Raw genomic sequence first — 9,174 nt, 5'->3', positions numbered from 1 at the left:
TGGGTTGAGCTCACTAGCTCAGTAAGTGAAAAGAAAGACCACAAAACAATCACATCCATATGCACTATATGTTATGCAATTTATTTTAAATCTTATCCACCTAAAAAACATTACTAAGTCTTTGGTTATGTGATACTTACAACCACAGTGCGCGTATGTCCCGGGTACGAGCCTCGACTCCATCCCACGATACGCTCATAGGGTTGTCGGAGAAGGCCCACCGTGAGTACTCAGAAAAGTAAAGCATACTGACTACCGGCTCTCAACATAAAAGTAAAGGTGCTGACCCCAGCAATTTAAAAACAGTACGATTGGCCCTCTTGAATATACCACCGAGGTTACCGACTGTCCTAATGACCAGCCAGGCGTATGTCTAACCACCACAGTGACTCGACAACCGCGATCACTGCTTCCCCCCAAGTGATAACCCAACACCTCAACCCTTGTTGGGAAGGGTCGTAGCACGGGGAGTGATAATCCTAATCCACATGCTCCTATGTGACAAAGTACGATTACATAGTACCACAGCGTCCCATACCACGGGCCACCAATGCACTCGTTTTCAAGCCGACTACGGCGTCTAGTCTAATAATGCATCATGCACAGTAATCCAACTATTCATCACATAAGCACATCAATCATTTAGCATTGATAATGTAAAGCACAACACACATATCATAAATCATTTGTTTATAATGCATAAGCAATGCGTGCGAACGGCATACGAGGATGACTAATCTACACATAATTTGTATGATGACATGGCTAATCTAGATACAATTTAATAATGCAAAAACAAGCTTAAAATAAAGTCAAATGTCCTCTCCCCACTTACTTGTTGTGTACAAAAACTCACGCTCGGTACGGGTGAGATCCAGGGCGAGAAACGTAAGTTTCTAGTGAAACCTATCATAAGTGAATGAAGTTAGCATTTCACCACTTTGGGGTCAAAACTAACAATATTTGATGTTTAAATCATACTTAAAATCATGAAAGAGGGTTGCCCGACCATTTTAGGCCCATTCGGGCTCAAAAATCATACTGGGGGGCCAATAAGTGGGCCAGACAGCCCACCTATCATCGCCCACCGGTGGGGACCGACAGGCCCCCTCAGGCGGGCGGCTTCACCTACCAATGGGGACCGAGAGGCTTCCCCCCCCTCAGGCTGGCGCCCTCAGGCAGGCAGCTTCGCCCGTCGATCTTCGCCCACCTGTGGGGGCAAAAATTTGCTTTCTTCTTTGAAATGCTCCTTAACCTTGGGGAAACCAAATGGGGCTGTTCCAATCACATTTTCCACATATCTAAGGTCTTATAAGATGATTCTAACCTAGATCTAAGTTATATTTAAGGATTGAAAAGCCATCTTACCTTCTTTGCTCAAGAACTCTTCCAAAACCTCAAAATCACCTCTTAACTCAAGAAATCACCAATGCTTCTCAAATCTTGTAAACACTTCTTTAAACTTTCAAAATCAACACAGAGTCCATCTATTAAACCTTAGATTCATCATCTCCAGTGGGATTTACAAGATCTCAAGGAACTCTACCCAAATCAAGGGTTTCACTTGGGGTTTGGTGAAAATTTAAGAAGTATAGCTATCGCCCACCTCAAATCGTAGATCTCGTGTTGGGGATCACTTTTCTGGTGTCGGAATGAGAAGATCAAACCGCGGCATCGCTTAAAATCATTTCTTCCTCCTCTTTCTTTCCCTTTCTTCTTCTTCGTTCTCTTTTCTTCCTTTCTTTTCTCTCTCCTCTTTACTCTTCTCACCAACTCTTTAATGCATTAAATGAGAAAAGGAGAAACACAATAAGTACTATTTATACTTAGAGAATATCTAGTAACCACATGGGTGGGTCACTCAGGTGGGCGAGTTCGCCCGCCTGTGACCGCCCACCTGTTGGTCGAAACTCAGTCAAACAATGGAGATTTTAATGGAATTCGACTCTCAGCATGTATCTCACTCTCGGCACAAGATATATAATACGTATACACTTTAGGATACGACTACATACCAGCATTACCCGTACATGGCCTTATTATATGTACATGTACACGGCTTGGGTACGCCCATCTCCTCTGGCACTGACTCGGACTTGTCTGGCCAACCTGTGTTCAAAGTCACCCTTGTCATCATGGTCCATAAGGAACCCGCCTTAACCCTCTCTGGTTCGGGTCCTGCATGGTTAAATCAGGTCAACCGTGTAATTAAACCAGGTTTTAAAAGTAGGGTATCACAGTTGTTGTTACCAAAAATGAATCTTCAATCACTTAAGGATGTGGTCCATCAATCCTTGTTGATATTTGAAATATTCCTTATACCCCTAGGACAATTGTAGATGGGCTGGTTCTGCATCTCGGTTAAGTTCAGATCCATTATTCTTTTTCTGGCCCAAAAAGAATAATCACTTATACGGTTGATCAAACAAATGTGTACTTTTAATTGAACTTTTCCATCTTGCTCAAAATTTTGTCCTCTTCGTAACCATGAAAAGAATTAGGACCTCTTTATGTGTAAAATTAGAGATATAGCATCCGATATTCTTTAAGGCCTTGAAAATATAAAACTTACAAAAATAGAGTAAAGCCCAAGGTAGCTCCATTCTAAATATGTAAAATGTATGTTTTACTACCCTAGATTTCACACATAAATGTACTTATTAGAATTCCCCCACACTTAGACTTTGCTAGTCCTCGAGCAAAACATAAAGAAAAAGAATGAAAACAAAAAACCTAGCTCACTTTTATAGGAATCACAGTTACACTTAGTGATGAGCACATTTATGTGTGAAATCTAGGGTAGTAAAACATGCATTTTACATATTTAGAATGGAACTACCTTGGGTTTTACTCTCTTTTTGCAGGTTCTATATTTTCAAGGCCTTAAGGATTATCAGGCACTATATCTTCAATTTTACACGTAAAGAGGTCCTATTTCTTTTCATGGTTGCGAAGAGGACGAAATTCTGAGCAAGATGGACGTGTTCAATTAAAAGTACACATTCGTTTGGTCACCCAGACAAATGATTATTCTTTTCGGGCCAGAAAAAGAATAATGGATCAGAACTGAACCGAGATGCAGAACCAGCCTGTTTGCAATTGTCCCAGAGGTACAAGGAATATTCCAAATGCCAACAAGGATCGATGGACCACATCCTTAAGTGATTGAAGATTTGTTTTTGGTAACAAAAACTACCTAGTGTAGTTGGTGAGCTATGGTGTGCAAATTCCCTTGCTCACCAAGAGGTCTCAAGTTTGAATCTCATGGTTGTTTTTTTTTAGAGAATTTGTTGAAGATTTCCTGCTTTTCATTCACTTAAAGCACTAAGGGCATGGAGGGGATTTCCACATCAAATTAGAAGCAAGGAAAATCATGGAAGCAAGAAGAGAAAAATCGTGGAAGCAAGAAGAGAAGAAAAAAAAAAAGAAAGAGAAAAAAAGGGGAGAAATAAAGATTGTCCAAATCTTCTCTCTCCTCCACATCATCACCAAAGATTGTCCAAATCACACAAAGCAAGAAGAAAATCGTCCCTAGGAGAGAGAAAAAGAAGAAAAATAAATTAGAAAAAAAGAAGGAAAGAAAATAAGCAAAAAAATTATAGGAAATTTCTCCAAATTTATTTCTCTCTTTTCTCTCCTCTATCTTAGCACTTTTGGACTCAAAAGATCTCACAATCAATTGTGGGTTTCTCCCTTTTAGGAAAGAGAAAATTGTTACTCTACCTCCCCATTCCCTATAAATACAATTCATGTAAGAGGAGGGGAGACAATTCATTCTTCTTCTAGTTTTTTTTTTAGTTGCTCTCTCTTTCTCTTTCTCTCTTTAGTTCTAGTTCTTCTCTATTTTTTCTTTAATCACTTTTGTAATAGTTTTTTTTATGTCAATTAATGCAAGCACTGTTTTATTTTTATTCAACCTTTTTATGTTTATGATTTATGCAATTGAGTTGTAATTTTTTAAGTTATAGTTCTAGGCTTAGATCTAGGTGACAAGATCACGAGCCGTGGAGCAATTTTTTTTTCAAGTTCAAGCATTGATTCAAGTAAGTAGGCTCCTTCAGTAGCCTTCTCTCCCCCTCTCATTCCCTCTTCTGACTACCCTTTCTTTCTTAATTTAGGATTTTTATTTTCAGTCGTTACATTATTGTTATCCCTTTCCCCCAAGGTTCATGGCTAGTGTATGTGTTGGCTTTGCCCCTCCTAGCCATAGAACCATCAATTTATTGCTTTTATTTTAACTGTCTCCCTTTCCCTAAAGCCAAGTAGAGTAACCCTTGTAAGAGTGACTCTCTGGTCAAGTAGGGAAGCTCATATTATGATGCATCCCTCGGGCTAAGTAGAGAAACCTGCTTATGAGTCTCTCTCTAGCTCTTTCCCATTTCTTTTACTTTATTTTTATTTCAGTATTTTTTTCCTTTATTTATTTATTTATTTTTAAATTGCGTGGGTTGTTTATTTTCAGTTATTTATTTATTTAATTTTAATTGCGTGGTTTGCGTATTTAAATTCTTAGATGACGAATGGTTATGATGTTATTTTAGATACATATGTTTAGGACGGTAATTGGAATTAGATCACAACCATTAATCAGTTCACTTTCGCATTATTAAAAGAAATAAAAAAATAAAGTAACTGCTCTCCCTGTGTTCCACCCGTAGCTACACTGATCCGTACGCTTCCTGTTACATTTTAAATCCCATCAAGTTTTTGGCACCGTTACCGGGGAGACAGTTCCATTTTATTTTTCACTTTCTTTTGGTAAATCGGAGTGCTTTGTTTTGTTTTTCCTTTTCTTTTATTGAGTTCCTGAGAAGAACAACTTGCAATAATAGTTGTATCAGTGGAGGTCGTCATGCCTCACAGTATGATAAAGACTGGTTTCACCCTGTAGCAGTACCTCAGGAATTGACCTGAGCAACCCCAGATCCGTGTCGGTAAGCTCCCAAAAAGCCAAAAAAAAAATAAAAAAAAAAAAATAAAAAAATAATTAAAAAGAAAAAGTTTTGCTATCCATTCTTTTGTGCTTGTCTTACTTTAGTTGTGGGTAGTTTTCTGTTGCATGAGTGTTAAGTGGGTACGTAATACTAAGAATCGGTTAGAAAGAAGAGAGATCCAACAAGTAGTGACCTTATACGTTTTCTCTCTTTAAAACCCTTCAATATGGGAGACCAACAGCAAAACCCTTCACCTAAATCTTTGAAAGATAGGTTCTACCCTATTAGAACAGCCCAACCTTCCTGCATAGTTCTACCACAAGCCCAGGGCAATAATTTTGAACTCAAATCTCATTACATCACTATGTTGCCCCACTTCCATGGGTTGACCTCTGAGGATGCATACCTATTTCTAAGGGAATTTGAAGAGGTATGTGTTATAATTAAGATCCAACAGCTTTCTGATGATGTTGTTAAGCTTAGGTTTATCACTTTTGCATTGAAAGACCAAGCTAAGAAGTGGTTGTATGGGTTACCCACAAATTTCATAACCTCATGGGAATAGTTCACAGTTGTCTTCCTTAAGAAGTTTTTCCCAACTCACAAGACTAATAAGCTTAGAAGTGATATCCTTCAGTTTAGGCAAAAGCCTAGTGAGTCATTTTCCAAACTTATGGAGAGATTCAAGGATCTACTCCAAGAATGCCCTCACCATGGCCTAGACCTATAGCATTTATGTCAAATAATTTATGAGGGTATTGATTACCCAACTAAACAAATGATAGAGTCTATGCGTCCTGAGGGATTCACATCCTTTACAGATGAAGGAAAGGCATAGGAATTCTTATTTGACTTAGCTGACAAAACCCATGAGTGAGAATCAACCCAAGAGAGTGAAAGAACCTTAGAAGGAAAAGGATATTTTGTGGATGGGATAGTAGCCAAGGAAGCCCATTTGGATAGCCTAATCAAGAGAATTGAGGTTATTGTTCCTAGAGAGCCATCATCAGTCAATTTGGTTAAGATTTGTGCTTGGTGCCAGTCCCCTGGACATCTCCTAGAAGAATGCCCCAACACCTCTGGGGGCACTTCTAATGATAGTATTAATGTCTTATAGCAAAATAATCCATATAGTAATACCTACAATATAGGATGGAGAAATCACCCAAATCTCTCTTGGAATCAGGGCAACCAAGCATGGCCTTCCAATTTCCATAATCAAGGTCAACCTGGACTCCAAAGGCCTCCCTTTGTACAACAATCTTTTTCTCAAAATACTTTTCCTAGGTCAAATGTAGGACCTCAGGCTAGTTTTCATAGGGCCCCTCTCCTATCATCTTATCAGCAACCCCCTGGGTTTACCAACACTGGAGAGGCAAGTAGAATAAGTGATTTGGAAAAAAATATGGCCCTCCTCATGACAAGCCATCAAAATTTTACGAGAGAACTCACTCAAGTTGTCTCAATTATGCGTGAGAGGGAGAAAATAACTTTTCCCAGTCAATCAGAGCCTAACCCTAGGCATCATCAGCCTATTAGTTCACAAACATCAACTAATGCACCACTGAATATAGTACAAGGTCAGACCCAACAAGGGCCCTCTAACCAATGTAATGTTGTTTATGCCCTTAGGAGTGGTAGAGAGTACCAACAGAGCGTTCCTAAATCTTTCTCATCTATTACTCATGTTAACTCTCCTTCAGTTGAGGACACAAGTGTGCCTCTTGTTTCAGGTTCTTCTGATGAACCTAAAGATTTTTCTGAAACTAAAGATGATTTGGTTGAGAAAACCAAAAATGATTCTTCTGAACAGGGGCAAATCCCTAACAGTCCTTATGTTTATCCTGTCCCATTTCCTAATCGCTTGGTAAACAAAAGGAAGACTGCTTCCATGGATAAAATTTTAGAAGTCTTTAAAAAAGTAGAAGTGAACATCCCCATTTTGGATGCCATATCCCAGATCCCCGCCTATGCAAAGGTACTAAAAGATTTGTGTACTCACAAACGTATCACTAGTGTGCCCAAAAATACGTTCTTGGCGGGTAACATTAGTTCCATAATTACTCAGCCCATAGTAGCCTAGTATAAGGATCCAGGGAGCCCTACCATATCTTGTGTCATAGGCAACACCTACATTGAGCATGTTTTACTTGACCTTGGCGCAAATGTGAATCTTTTACCTTACCATGTGTACAAGCAACTTGGATTGAGAGAATTGAAAACCACTGGAACTACTCTTCAGTTGGCAGATAGGTCTATTAAAATTCCTAAAGGGATGGTTGAGGATGTCTTACTAAAGGTGGGGGAATTTATTTTCCCTGTTGATTTAATTATGTCAGATACCAAGCCCTTCTCAACCAAGGATGAGATTCCAATAATTTTTGGGAGACCATTCTTGGCTACCAGTAATGCATTAATCAACTGCCGGAATGGTTTCCTAAGATTATCTTTTGGTAACCAAACTGTTAAATTTAACATGTTTAGGATAGGCAAGCAACCACATATGGTAGAAGAGATCAATATGCTTGAGGATTTTCTGGATTTTTCTGATGATTTAATTACCAACTTTGATATTGATTTTGATTCAGAATTCCAAGAGTGTATGGATGAGTTGGATGATGATAGTGAAAATTTCTTTTCTGAAGTCTTAAGTCTTCACACACCTGTGGAGCCCTTAGGACCCCTTTCCAATTCCATTCCCAAACCTTCCACTTTGAGCCCCCTAAGCTAGATCTTAAGGAGTTGCCATCTAATTTGAGGTATGCTTTCCTCGGGCCTGACCAGACTCTTCCTATAATAATTTCTTCAAATTTGACTTCTAGCTAGGAAGAGGAGTTACTTAAAGTGTTAAAAGATAATAAGGAAGCCCTAGGTTGGACCATGGCTGATATCAAGGGTATAAGCCCTTCTATTGTACAACATCATATACATCTTATGGAGGATTCCAAACCATCCACAGAACCCCAAAGAAGAGCTAACCCAGTGATGATGGAAGCTATTAAGAAAGAGATCCTAAAGTGCTTGGATCATGGAATAATTTATCCTATTTCTGACAGCCAATAGGTAAGCCCAGTTCACGTAGTGCCTAAGAAGTCTAGTGTGACTGTAGTTCCCAATGCGAATAATGAACTAATTCCAACCTGTGTCCAATCTGGGTGGAGAGTGTACATAGACTACAGAAAACTTAATGTGGCAATCTGGAAGGACCACTTCCCATTGCCATTCATTGACCAGATGTTAGAGAGGTTAGCTGGACATGAATACTATTATTTTCTTGATGGATATTCCGGCTATAACCAGATCCCAATTGCTTTAGAGGACCAATATAAGACCACTTTTACATGCCCATATGGAACATTTGCTTACAGACATATGCCCTTTGGGCTTTGCAATGCCCCTGCTACGTTCCAACGATGCATGATGAGCATATTTTCTAACATGGTCGAAAAATTCTTAGAAGTATTTCTGGATGACTTTTCAATTCATGGGAATACCTATTCTGAATATCTTCATCATCTTTCTCTAGTTTTGAAAATGTGCATATTTAAGAATTTGATTTTGAATTGAGAAAAATGTCATTTCATGGTTAAATCTGATATTGTTTTAGGCCATGTAATATCCAAGGAGGGAATTAAGGTAGATAGAGTCAAAATGGATTTAATTGATAATTTACCACCTCCTCAATCTGTTAAGGACGTCTGATCTTTTCTAGGGCATGCGGGCTTCTACAGACACTTCATTACTTGCCAAAGGTCAAACTTTTGAGTTTTCTAAAGAGTGCCTAGAATCCTCCAAACAACTTAAGAAGGAGTTGACCAATGCACCCATTGTTCAACCACCTGTTTGGACTGAACCTTTTGAACTGATGTGTGATGCTTCAGATTTTGCCATAGGAGCAGTTTTGGGTCAAAGGATTAATAAGTTACCCACTGTCATTTATTATGCTAGTAGGATCTTAAATGATGCACAACTCAATTATACAACCACTGAAAAAGAATTTTTAGCGGTTGTGTTTGCATTAGAAAAGTTTCGGTCTTACTTAGTTGGTTCACATGTGGTGGTGTATACTGATCATTCTGCTCTCAAATACTTCGTTTAGAAGAAGGATGCCAAAGCCCGTCTCATTATGTGGGATTTACTTTTGCAAGAGTTTGATTTATAAATTAGGGATAAAAAAGGAGTTAAAAACATAGTTGCTGACCATTTATCCCAGCTTCCCAATTCCTTGACTGTCGATTCT

The 9,174-nt window shown here is 38.8% G+C and overlaps 1 non-coding gene across 1 annotated transcript; it reads right to left on the bottom strand.

Moving 5' to 3' along the window:
• Positions 1–5,547: 5,547 nt before the first annotated feature.
• Positions 5,548–5,654, bottom strand: LOC122071475. Its single transcript, XR_006138188.1, has one exon. It is a non-coding gene; the product is annotated as a small nucleolar RNA R71 (small nucleolar RNA).
• Positions 5,655–9,174: the final 3,520 nt, after the last annotated feature.

The sequence above is a fragment of the Macadamia integrifolia genome, unplaced genomic scaffold (genome assembly GCF_013358625.1).
Source record: "Macadamia integrifolia cultivar HAES 741 unplaced genomic scaffold, SCU_Mint_v3 scaffold_22A, whole genome shotgun sequence".
Taxonomy (NCBI): Eukaryota; Viridiplantae; Streptophyta; class Magnoliopsida; order Proteales; family Proteaceae; genus Macadamia; species Macadamia integrifolia.
The sequence above is the reverse complement of the archived record's forward strand: the minus strand, read 5'-3'. Positions and strand labels throughout refer to the sequence as shown.